Source organism: Silene latifolia, chromosome 1, assembly GCF_048544455.1.
Source record: "Silene latifolia isolate original U9 population chromosome 1, ASM4854445v1, whole genome shotgun sequence".
NCBI lineage: Eukaryota > Viridiplantae > Streptophyta > Magnoliopsida > Caryophyllales > Caryophyllaceae > Silene > Silene latifolia.
The window spans coordinates 65,523,818-65,536,195 of record NC_133526.1 but is presented as its reverse complement, the minus strand read 5'-3'; the positions used below and the strand labels follow the sequence as shown (position 1 = coordinate 65,536,195).

Sequence of the window (12,378 nt, the reverse complement as noted above, 5' to 3'; positions counted from 1 at the left end):
TAGGTAGTGCCTTCCTCGGATGCTACAAGAATTTTGTGCGGTCCGTTTTGGATAATCCTCCAGCACTCCTAATCGTAACCTTTCACATAGTGAGTCATCATGTTTTTCCACAATCCATAATTCTTCCCATCAAAGACGGGACACTTGAGATATTTGGAATCCATTTATCACGTGATAGGCAGCGGAATATAAAACGATAAGATAAATGAAAACAAGATAGATCAGCCTCTTTGCGGTTAGGCAATCACGAGCACGAGACTCTGATACCAATTGAAGAGTCTATCGATCCGAAATACTCAAGAGGGGGGGGGGGGGGTGAATTGAGGATTTAAAACTTTTGATAGCTTTTTCAATTGTATGAATGTAATTGATTATTTAAAGTTTATTGATTAAACTTTAACTAATCAACTAATGAATGTAAAACAAAATAAACAAGCGAACGAAAGAGGGGAGACACACGGTTTTTGAAGTGGTTCAGTTTCACAAGTCGAAACCTACGTCCACTATTCTCGATTAATAAATTTAGTACCTTACTACGGATTACAAATTTAGTAACCCAACTCGTACAACTAACTGTAGCTGTAACTCAATGAGTACCGTTAAATACTCGAGTGACTAACTTACGCTAATAAGAAAGCACTAATGATTCTTCTAAAAGTTCACGTTAATGAACGAGTAAGAAATCAAATAAGCACTATTATTTTATAACGATAACAATAAGAACGAATGCACAAGTTTATAAATCACACGACCTTTTTCGAAAAATATCAAAACGGTTTTTGCTCTAAAACACGGGTTTTGCTTTTTGAAAATATATGAAAGTTATGCTCAAAGGTCTTACTTTTGAATGTAGCAAAGAGTAAAGTATTTATAGCAAAGAAGGAAGCATGGCACTCGGTTTTCTCAAAACCCTAGAGGCCGAAATATAAGATATGGAAGAATCATATCTTATTATTTTTATCCATAAAATCTTAGGAAAAGAAATAAGTTGTTAATAAATTATCTTATCACATATTCACCTAATATTCTTTCCTTAATGCTAGATATGCCGAATGGAAATAAGGAAAAAAGCATAACAACTTTCCTTATTTTATTTAAGCAATATCCTAGAAAAGATATAGGATAAATATAAGATAATCTAATCAAATATATACTTCATATATTTTCCTTAAACCCTAGATAGCCAAAATATAAGATATGTAAACAAATTATGTCTTATTATTTCTTTCCTTAAAATCTTTAGGAAATAATAGAGAATAACCAAAAGATAATTTTATCAATTATTCTCCTATTATCTTTTCCTTAAATCTTAAGATATGATAAGATTTTCCATAACAAAAATATTCTTATCATATATAACCATATCAAGCTAATTATAAAAGATATATTAAGATAATTGTAGAGAATAAAATCTTAACAATAATCAACTTATATTCCTTAGGTTTGCACGAAACAAACACGGCACATATGCCTCTTTTTTCGTGAAAACCCTAGCTTGAAGTTAGGTTAGATTTTAGGGTTTAAGAGTATGCCTTATTAAAACCCTTATTAGTAATATGGCCCAACTCATAAGTTGACTCAACATAATTACTAATTATAAGTTTAAAATAAAACCACACTCTATACGAATATGGGCTTCCTCATTAAATAAATACTTTTTGCTAAAACATTTAAAAGAAACAAAAACATTTTTCAAAAACAATTTGAGAACATTTTAGTCGTGTATAATATAAACTTCACATCTCAATGTTATAGTAGAAGAGCTATAACATTGAGCTCTTATATAAGTAATGTTATAGCTGTGAGGCCATAACTTTACCAATGTAAGAAGTCCATTCTTACGTTACCATTACGAGATAATCACCTACGCTATTCTAATCTTCGTTAGGAGATCTTCGAGTGTAGGCTACTTCATTATTCAAGCTTGATCAATCTTTAGATGAGCTTTATCTTCTCATGACGCTTGAATAATTCTTCTACTATCTTGTAATATCTTGATCCTTGATTGAGGGCCTTATCATAATATAAACGCATCATACTCCCATCACAATTCCTTAATGCTTGCGATTAGTAAGTCCAATCTAAAAGACTAAACAAACAATTACGCGCAACGAGTATATAAAATATAAAGCACTCTTGACATCATCAAAACATAAACATATATTCTATATGGTTCAACAGCCATGTTGGCCATGTTTTGGTTTGTTAGAAAACATTAATCTCATATTTCGACATATTCATATATGGGTCATTTTAATTTAGTCATAAAATTAATTTAGATCTTATGCATGCAAACATAAAAAGATAAGAGATGAAATCTTTGTTCTTACTATATGATTTCATTTTTATGGGCACCAACAAGATCTCCTTCTTGTTAGTTCTTGAGCTTTCCAATAATGGATGAACAAGATTCAAGTTTAGAATCTCTCCCAAAAGCATATACCCAAAGAAATCTCTTAATAACTAATATTATTTTATACTAGAAATAATATAAATTTTACTATAAAATTGACACAAAAATTAATATTGTTCTCTTGAAAAATCGATTCAAGAAGAAATGATTATGTGTGTTTATTTCTCTAGAATTTTCACAAATTGTAGAGAGTATATTTTTCTTACACTAGGAAAAATAATAGGTAAAGATGGAATGAATCATAGAGGAAAAACCCTCTATATTTGCTTATTGAAAACCGGTGGGGAGGGGTCACCCATACCCAATGCATGAGGTTGTGTTCTTATCAAGATCAACTAGGCATGCAAGGCTATATTAGGTGGTAATGATTATGTTTTCCACTTAAAATAAAAACACAATATAAACCTAATACACCCTTCTATTTTTCGGCACACTTAATAAAATGGGTAGTCCATTTTATTTTGTCATTTGTCAATTGTGACAAATGTGACATGTTACTTGACATGTGAAATTGTAATGTATTTTTAACATATTAAAAATCAACATACTCATAAAATATGTCATATACAAAATCGAATCGTAATTCGTAATTACTTGTGCCAAAACGGTTTATCAAATTATAAATTACAACGTCTTGTATTTATAATAAATCATTCATTCAATTACAATTTGTTTCGTAAACAACTATTTTATCTAAGTAATAAACAATTCGATTACTTAGACCGTGTCTCGTTTAATCAGAATTACAATAAGACACGTAAACTTTACTCACAAAATCATCCGTCAATTTTAAGCAATTTAATTAACTCATATCGGCATACGATTAATTAAATAATCAATTAAGAGTATTTCCCTATAGGTATGACCTAAGGGGATCAACTGATCACCACCGTCGCACGACAGTAATGTCAAAATCTAGTCAGCCAATCATTACCGATATGTGTGGACCAGTTGACTGTAAAATATTACATCCCACATGTATTCTTAAAATAAGATTTAAACATGTGATCATTATGATCAACAGTTGTGATCGCATTATTGTCGGAGGACACTTATTCCAACAATCTCCCACTTGTCGTCGACAAGTGTGCGTCACCAATTCTCTTGTCCTATTACTATCTCCCACTCAATGCAAGGTGTCTTTCAGGTCATACTTGCAAGTGGTCATATCGAGAGTGGTTTCCTCGATCAGGAGAATAACTGATTGACCGGAGTTATCTACCATAGATACCTTCCGAGCGTGGCCACGCATTTCAAGTTCATTACTCCTCGAGTGGCCCTGAGATATTATTTTAACCCTGACAAGGGGGTGGACAATTCCTATCGCACTTATTCCCTTCGACTAGCCACAACCATCATAACCCAAAATATGCCCATTTGACCCCATTTACGAAGGTCGTAGTAACACAAATCAAAGTTAATCCGAAACTGTGCCACCTTAGGCGAACAGTCTTTAGTCAAAAGAATCGACTCATTAGAATACTATAGTAGCTCTCGCCATGACCAGGCTATATCAATTTGCTAGAACTCTATAAGCGGTCATATGGCCCGACAAAGTGTTCCTAACAGTCTGCCTATGTGATCGACTAGTCATCTCACATGACTCTGTGACACTTGAACTTGCCATCAATCGCATCACACTCTAGTCACTTCGAGACGTCACCTCATGTAAGTGACTATAGGCGAATACCATGTTAATCCGAGTTTACTTTAACGGGGTTCAATATTGTCTCCATAACCCGTTTGGATGTAACAAAGTATAAAAAGGAGTTTTTGATTTAAAAACTCAAACGGCAAATGTGATTATCATATGAGTAGTCAATACTTGATTACTACTTCATATTCTATAATCCAATTTAGATCTTGTATGTAGTTGTTAATCTCAATCCAATTGAAATGACATATGACATGACTCATCATGTTAAGCCCAAGAGAAGGCTTTGGTTAGTAGGTTTTATCAACTTCTTGTACCTTACTCAACCTTACTACATACTCGTTTTCCTTTGTAATGTATACATTTGCATTACAAAACTTTCTGAGTACGTGTCGAGATGCAATCAAGACATAGGCCCTCTAGCCTTAGAATAGCTCCCACTTTTTTCACAGTGTGCGGGACTCATTCTTCTTGCACATCTCATGATTGCAAGTGTACTCAATTTCCGTTGTAAATATTTCTCATTGTTCTTTATTGCCTAGAACGATTCTAGAAAATCTATTTCTTAAATAACATAGCCACAATGGTATCTTAACCATCCTAATGTATTTTGATTATGGTTTTGTCGGAAACCATGCGCAATCTCAATTGTCAATTGTCATTTGTGTAACATCCTTACACAAAATTGCATCAAAAACACTTTGCATTACATCCTTAATTCTTCTTCAAGCACTTAAGGGTAATTTTTTTTTAATGGCTTAAATGGTAACTATTACTTAAATTCTATTTGAAACAATTCATCATACTCAAAGTATATGAAGTGTTATACATCATTTCCTATTTAATTGATTCGGCAGCGGAAGCAAATGGAATCAATCAATTATGTTCAACTCGATTGAACTAATCATGAATCTTATCAACATAAGACTTCTTATTTGACGCTAATATCATGTAGATTTCTCTTCATAAATCCGGATATTAAAGATGTACTATATTTCTCCAAAAGTCTTAAATCATTCCCAATGATCAATATGTCATCCACATATTAGACTAATTAAAATTTTCGTAACTCCCACTAAACTTCATGTATAAACACAACTTCTCGACTTATCGAGAAAAGTTTTATAACATGATCAAAACATTGATTCCAACTCATTGATGTCCTACTTAAGACCCTCTCTTAAGTTTCACATTATCTTAGGATTGCAAGAATCTACAAAACTCAAGACATGTATTGAATACATTCCTTCTAATTGAAGAAGTGGGTTTTAGATTCACTTGCTATATGTATATCATCATAATGAAACACAATCCCTAAGAAGATCCAAATAGACTTAAGCAATTCAACTAGTGCAAAACCCTTTGCCACCAATCAAGCTTTGATATCTAACAATTCCACTTGGAATTTTATTTCGGATTTTCATGGCTCTAAGCCTTGTATTGAGTTGTGATTTAAACACTCTCATGTAAGTCATATGTTCATTACTTTCCAGAAGTAATCAACTTAAATCAAAAAATTTCTTTGTAAGTTGCAAGCTCTTTACTTTCTAAAAGTAACACTAATTCATCCTCTTCAACAAATGATGACTTTAACCTCTTAGGTTTTGAAGAAACAACGTTTTACACAAAACGTCTCGTGTAGCCAAGAAAGACCAGTTTCTTGCGACATAACATTCTTTGTGGCTGATACCCGTCGTTGTGAGTACCAAAAATAAATTTATAACTTCCTATTAAGACTAACCTAGGCTAGTAGTAACAGGGTCGAACCACAAGGAGGCAGATGTAAATTCTAGTTGATTTATATTCAGTCTAAGGTAACGATTGTGGGGGTTGAGTTGAGATGGTCTATAGCTAAGAGCAAATAAAGATAATAAACTAAAAACATGGTTTAACAGATAAAGAAGGGGTACTAGGATGATCGGTTCCTTATAGCTTCGGCGGCAGCAAACTAAATCGGTCTGAGTCAACACAGGTGAGGCGGGAAATAAAGAGGTCCTCCCGGTCCACTCTTAACAAATAGCATCTTTCGATCTCGCTATAGGTCCCTAATATCACTAATACTAACTTTCGTCCTGAAAAGTGACTAATGGTCTAAACTATACCTATCTTTCGATCTTAGCACAGTTTAGTCGATTCAATTGATGGTCTAACAACTTTCCCTATCTTTCGATCTAATGGGTCGGTCATAAAATAAGCATCTAACTGGTCGCATGCATTCGATTCGTTAAATACAACATTAAAATCAATTAAAACGAAATAAAGCTCACGAGGTCAGTCGATCGACCGGGTAAGGTGGTCGATCGACCAACACGCGGGTTCAGGCTGTGTATAATCTAATGCCGCCTATGCTACAATTCGCCTACATCCTAGCACAAACTATTTAGCTACTCATGCTGAAAGTGATAACAAAAATAATACTAGGGCGTAAAAGAATTGAATTCATAATTAAAGTGATAAGGCAAACAATTAACATGCAACAATAAAGATGGTTTCGGGAAGCTACTAGCAATTCTAATCTAATAACGAAACAGATGAATTGAAATAGGGCAGAAGAATACCGAGAATAGCAGAAGAATGATTAAGAACAAGAGCGAAAATTCCAATGCTTACAATATTCCAAACCCTAGTTCTTCCTAAAAGCGTATGTAAGCTTAATGTAAAACTGATAATAAAACTTAGGTAAAAACTTAATATCAAAACTGAAGGTTTCTAGGTTACGTTATATAGCAATTAACGTAACTTCTTATTTCCTAAACCTAGCATCATGGGCTTGCGCTTCCTCGGTCTTCTAATTCTCGTCTGAAATAGCAGTTGGGTCGATCGACTGATAGGACTGGTCGATCGACTGGTCCTCAGCAAACAGCAGCTTCTGGAACCCGATAGTTGGTCGATCAACTGGAGGAGGTGGTCGATCGACTGGATGAGCTGCTACTTGACTTCTTATAAACTCGTGGACTTGTCTTTTGGGTCTTGGATTGCGCACCAAGCTCGTTCCTTAAGTGATTCCTTTACGTCATTTGCAATGCAGGATACTCGGGGACGGATTTAGCTTGATTTTCCCGTTGAATTCTTCACATTTCTGCAATAATGTACAAAACACGGAAGTAGACGGAAATAGGGAGAAACGCAGCATAAACTACACGAATGAGCTCTGAAATGCGTGTAAAATGGGATGTAAAACAACATATAAAAGACACGCATCAAACTTCCCCAAACCAAACCCTTGCTTGTCCCCAAGCAAGAACTAGACTCGATCTAATTACCTAATGGAACGAGTTCAATCTCAGAGCGAATTGCAACCTGTTAAGCCTAAACCAATTTAATGCATAACCAACAATCAATTAGTAATGTGAATCAGGCAAACGAATTATACAGTCGTTAAAGATATGCTGAACCGTTAACTATGGAGACTTATCAAATTGGACTCTCACGGGTCGCTCAAATCACTCAATAAGTACAGGTGAATATATGTAAGATAGAAAGAATTAATTTTGTAGTGACTCTCACCTAACTACGACCTATGAAGACATGCCAGCAATAAAATATGAAAGAAATCTCTATGACCGTACATATGCATTCCAACCAAACAGATGACCAATGACACATGCCGAGGTATATATGGGATATGTGAGGTATGGTAACAAGAGGCAAAGCATTTTATGGTAAAGTGGAAGTACAGGTGATCAAGCTAGTACCAAAACGGAACCAAATGGCAACATCCAACTTCTTGCTCATAATCAAACGAAACGGTGCTATAGCAAGCACAAAACTCACAATCTCCAAAATACTAAATCAATAAACTCCCCATAAAATATAAATGAAACATGGGAGCAAAAATCGCCAAAAGATAAGGATTAAATTATGCGAATTGATTTCTTTCTCGGATCTTCAGTCGATCGACTATAATTGGCAGTCGATCGACTGCTTTGAACAGTACATAACTCTTTTTTTTTTTTCTTTTTTCTTCTTTTCTTTTCTTTTCCTTTTTCTATTTCTTTCTTTCCTTTATTTCATCTTCCCAATAACGTGTCAACAGAGCATATGCCACCAAAAATGAGTAACAACCCCAAGAACACGGACTACTAGCTTGACAAAGGACAGGCTAAATGTAGGATGTAGTAAATGGGACAAAAAGGATATTTTTGGCAGTGTGGAGTTTATGGGCAAAATGAATAAAGGGGAAACCTCTACCACATGTGTCGACAAACCACAAACCGAACGCATACAGGTATTAAGTAGATCAAGTTCATATTTATGCAAATTAAGGAAACATGTCTCATAAGGAGTACTACTCACATTCTTAAATAAACCGGTCATGAATGTCACCAGTTATAGGCTCTAAAACTCAGAAATATGATGTAGCTTGCCAATTTTCTAAGTCAAGTCTCAAGTTCAGCAAGTAATTCAACGAAAACTCGTAGATATGCATAAACGATTCTACTAATAACATGTTAATCTAGAAAGGCTCGGGCAAAACAGGTGCAAATGCAAAATCATCATGGAAATACTACCGTTCCGACTCGACCTATATGCTAAAATAAACGTGCATTTTATGGAAATTTTTGAAATTTTTTTAATTTTTTGGATTTTTGTATAAAAGGAAGAAATGGAATAAAACAATGCAAAACAAAATTAAACGTGAATGCAAACAAATGATATGCGACGCAAAACCCTTCCCCAAACCAAATCGCACAATGTCCCCATTGTGCAAAATCATGTAATGAAGGAGAAAGAAATGGGAATTTGCGAGAAAGGAAGTAAAATATGACATGAGGTAAAGAAATCAGGAACTCACAAGACTTGGAGCGCAGCAAAGGAAACCTCCCCAAACCAGCGTGAGCTAGGAGGTTTCAGTGAGCAGCATGATGCTACTAAAAAGTACCTGAAAGACAGAAAATACCACGCATAAGACTGAGAGAAACAATTTTGAAGCGGTAAATATGTGCACAAATGAGAAAATAGAAGAAATAAGGAAAGGGACGGAAAGTAAAGTGGAGTAGAAAACTCCCTTAAGTCCGCATATCGACCAAACACAGCAGGGGAGAGGTCGTGAATAAGTACAACAGCAGCAGCGGTCGATCGACCACTTAACCCAGTCGATCGACCAGGTAAACATGAACAATGTCTCCTGGAACCTGCAGATCAGTCGATCGACCACTGGAACGGTCGATCGATCGAAAAACAATCTTTGCAACCTCATATTTCTTCGTAATTGCTCAATGATTTGAGCTAACAAGCTCTAAATACCTGCAAGTGCACAATAATACGCGCCCAAAATTGAGCAAAACCCAGAATAAAATCTAAAGTACTTAAAAATCCTAAGCAAGCGAAATAAAATGCGAAGTTTTCGCGCACACAAAAACAATAAAAACTAGTTCAAAAGCAATAAAATGTTTGTGAAGCTTTTGATCAACTAGTAGTTGATCAAGAAAGGCCAAGGTATGGCCCACTTCGTCGGCTTCTGGCTACTAGAGGTAGCCTCAATGGTGCTCATCTTATCAGCTGCACCCTTCTCAGCCTCAACAGTCGGAGAGCTTAACTTATCAACTTTGTCATCATCTCCCCAATCAATGACCTCTGCTGGCTCATCCAAGTCCAAATCAGACTTTCTGGTTTTGACTGGCTCGTCATCAACTATCTCATCAATTCCATAGCTCAGGCAACCAAGACCTCCTCTTTGAATGATAGGCTTTGTCATGACTAGAGTGACTGTGACTCATCCTTCCCCAAACCAGCTCTGCGATGTCTAAAACAACAGATTCTTCCTCCTTTTTGCTCCCAACTGGGGGCGGAGGGGTTAGCACAGGAGTAGTAATAGAGACAGGAAATTCAGGAAGCACAATGTACGATTTCTTTTCGTAAACCGTATTACAAGTAATGGCCACATGGGGTCCTTCTTCTTAGCGAGTTGGGCAAAAATGATAGAATGTTTCCCAACTTTGAAGGTCAAAGTTCCGGAGCCTACGTCAATAATCGCACCGGCGGTGTGCGAAACGGCCTACCTAGAATGATCGGTATATGGGCATCCTCAGGCATGTCAAGGACAACAAAGTCAACAGGGAAGAAAAACTTCCCTATTTGGACGGGTATGTCCTCTAGGACTCCTATAGGCTCGACCGCAGATCGGTCAGCCATCTGAACTGTCATGTCTGTGATAGCAAACCGGGTCAACTTAAGCTTCCTAGCTAGACTCAAGGGCATGACACTTATACTAGCCCCTAAATCACACAATGCCTTCTCAATTGAGAAGGTACCTATGTTGCAAGGAAAGAAAAAGCGCCGGATCCTCTAACTTAAGGGGTGCGTGTGAGACAGATAAGAGCAAGACTCCTTAGTAAGTGCGACAGTGTGCATGTTTCAAGTGACCGCTTTTTGGACAACGGTTGTTTCATAAATTTAGTATAAGCGGGCACTTGGTTAACTAACTCAAGGAAAGGGACTTGTACATTCGGACTCAGGATAACTTTTTCAAATTTCTTTGAAAGATACCTGTTCCTTGGTCGGCACTAGCCCCTCCGGGTAAGGGGCTGTAAGAAGTACCTTAGCCCTCTCCTCCAAATCACGCGCGTCGGCATCCTTAGACTTAGGCTGAAAGTCCGTCACCTTCTCTTTGTTGAAGCTAGACCCCTCTTCAGACCGTCTCAAATGTGAGCCATTAACCGTCATTGGGTCGAGCCGGGACCGGATCGACCCATCAAGACTCGGGTCTCGTCCTAAAGTCTTCGGATCTGTGGTACCCCGAAACAAGTGGTCTCATGATTATTTGGCATTAAAGGACGAAATTCCTCAAAGATCGCAGCGATCTCGTCGATCGACCACTTTGTCCTCGATCGATCGGACCGAGATGTCTGATTCAAAAGCTCCTGTAACCCGTGCTTGATCGATCGACTAGGTATATCGATCGATCGATCGATATACCTGTAGACTGTTTCTTTGATTTATTCGTTGAAGCTTTCTTTTGATTTATTTCCGGCTCATCTTTTTCGACAGCGTCCTCGACCATGGCAGGACCCTCAAGGGTGGACCCGCTCTTCAAAGTGATGGCATTTAAGGTCTCCTTTTGGTTAGTTTGGGTCGGCAAGTGTCCGGGAGCTCGAGTGTTGCTTTTGATAGCCAATTGAGCAATTTGGCTCTCTAGTAGCTTCATCCCGGCCTCTCTTGCTTGGGACTCCTTTAGCAACAAGTTCTTAAGCTCGGAAAATTCAGAATTCTGTGATTGTTGCTGCTGCGGCACATAGGGAGGTTTCTGGTATTGTTGCTGCTTTTGATGAGGGGGCACATAGGGTTGCTGCTGCGGCGGAGCTTGAGTTGGGTTCAGGACATTTTGGCTCCTCCAACTCAAGTTTGGATGGGTATTCGGCTCATAGTAGGTGTTGGTCTGCCTATAGTGTTGAAAGGCAGCACAAGACTCAAAGGGACTAGGGCAGTTTTTCGAGACATGGCCCTCAGCTCCACACCTTTCACAGACAAAAGGACCGTCTGACACAGCATTTACCTGGTACATCCCACCTTTAGAAGCTCCTCCTAGTTCATACTTGTCAAATCTCGCAGTGAGAGCCTCAAGCGCAGCGACAGAGGAAGATTCAGCAGCCCTCCTCTGGTTCCCTCTGGAATTCCCATATTCGGCCTTGTGGGTAGCTAGATCGTCAATGATCTTCCACCCCTTGGTTGCTCCCAAATTCTCAGCAAATCGACCATTGGCTGCAGCATCCAAAATGGCCCTCTGATCGTCGTACAACCCATTGTAGAAATGACTGCACAAGCTCCACTTTTCGAACCCATGGTGCGGTATGGTCTTCAATAACTTCTTAAAACGGACCCATGCTTCATGGAAGTTCTCATCCGGCCCTTGTTTAAAGCCCGTGATTTGAGCTCTAATAGCAATCGCCCTTGAAGCAGAAAAGTACTTCTTGTAGAATGCCAATGCCAATGAATTCCAATCGGTGATCCCCTGAACGGTTCGGTCCAAATCTCTATACCACTCCCTTGCAGCATCACAAAGGGAGAAGATGAACATGGTCTCTTTGATCTGGTCTTGGGTCACGCCATTTGGTGGGGGTATGGAGCAAGAGAGTCAATAAAGGTTTCCATATGCTTAGCTGCATCTTCATTTGCAGCTCCCCCGAACTGGTTCTTCTCAACCGTGCTAATGTATGAAGGCTTTGGTTCGAACTTCCTGGCATCTCCTTGTAATTCGAACCCATTATATAAGTTTTCAGCTGTCGGCTCAGAATGACTAGCTATACTTGCTTCCTCGGCCATGACTGGAGTTTCTGGAGATGTAACTGTCTCGGCTGAAGAAGTGGAAACG

General features: G+C 37.8%; 1 non-coding gene across 1 annotated transcript; it reads left to right on the top strand.

Annotated features, from left to right (window-relative positions):
• The first annotated feature begins 11,842 nt into the window (after positions 1–11,842).
• LOC141621919 (small nucleolar RNA R71) lies at positions 11,843–11,949 on the top strand. The gene has a single exon (XR_012532781.1). It is a non-coding gene; the product is annotated as a small nucleolar RNA R71 (small nucleolar RNA).
• Positions 11,950–12,378: the final 429 nt, after the last annotated feature.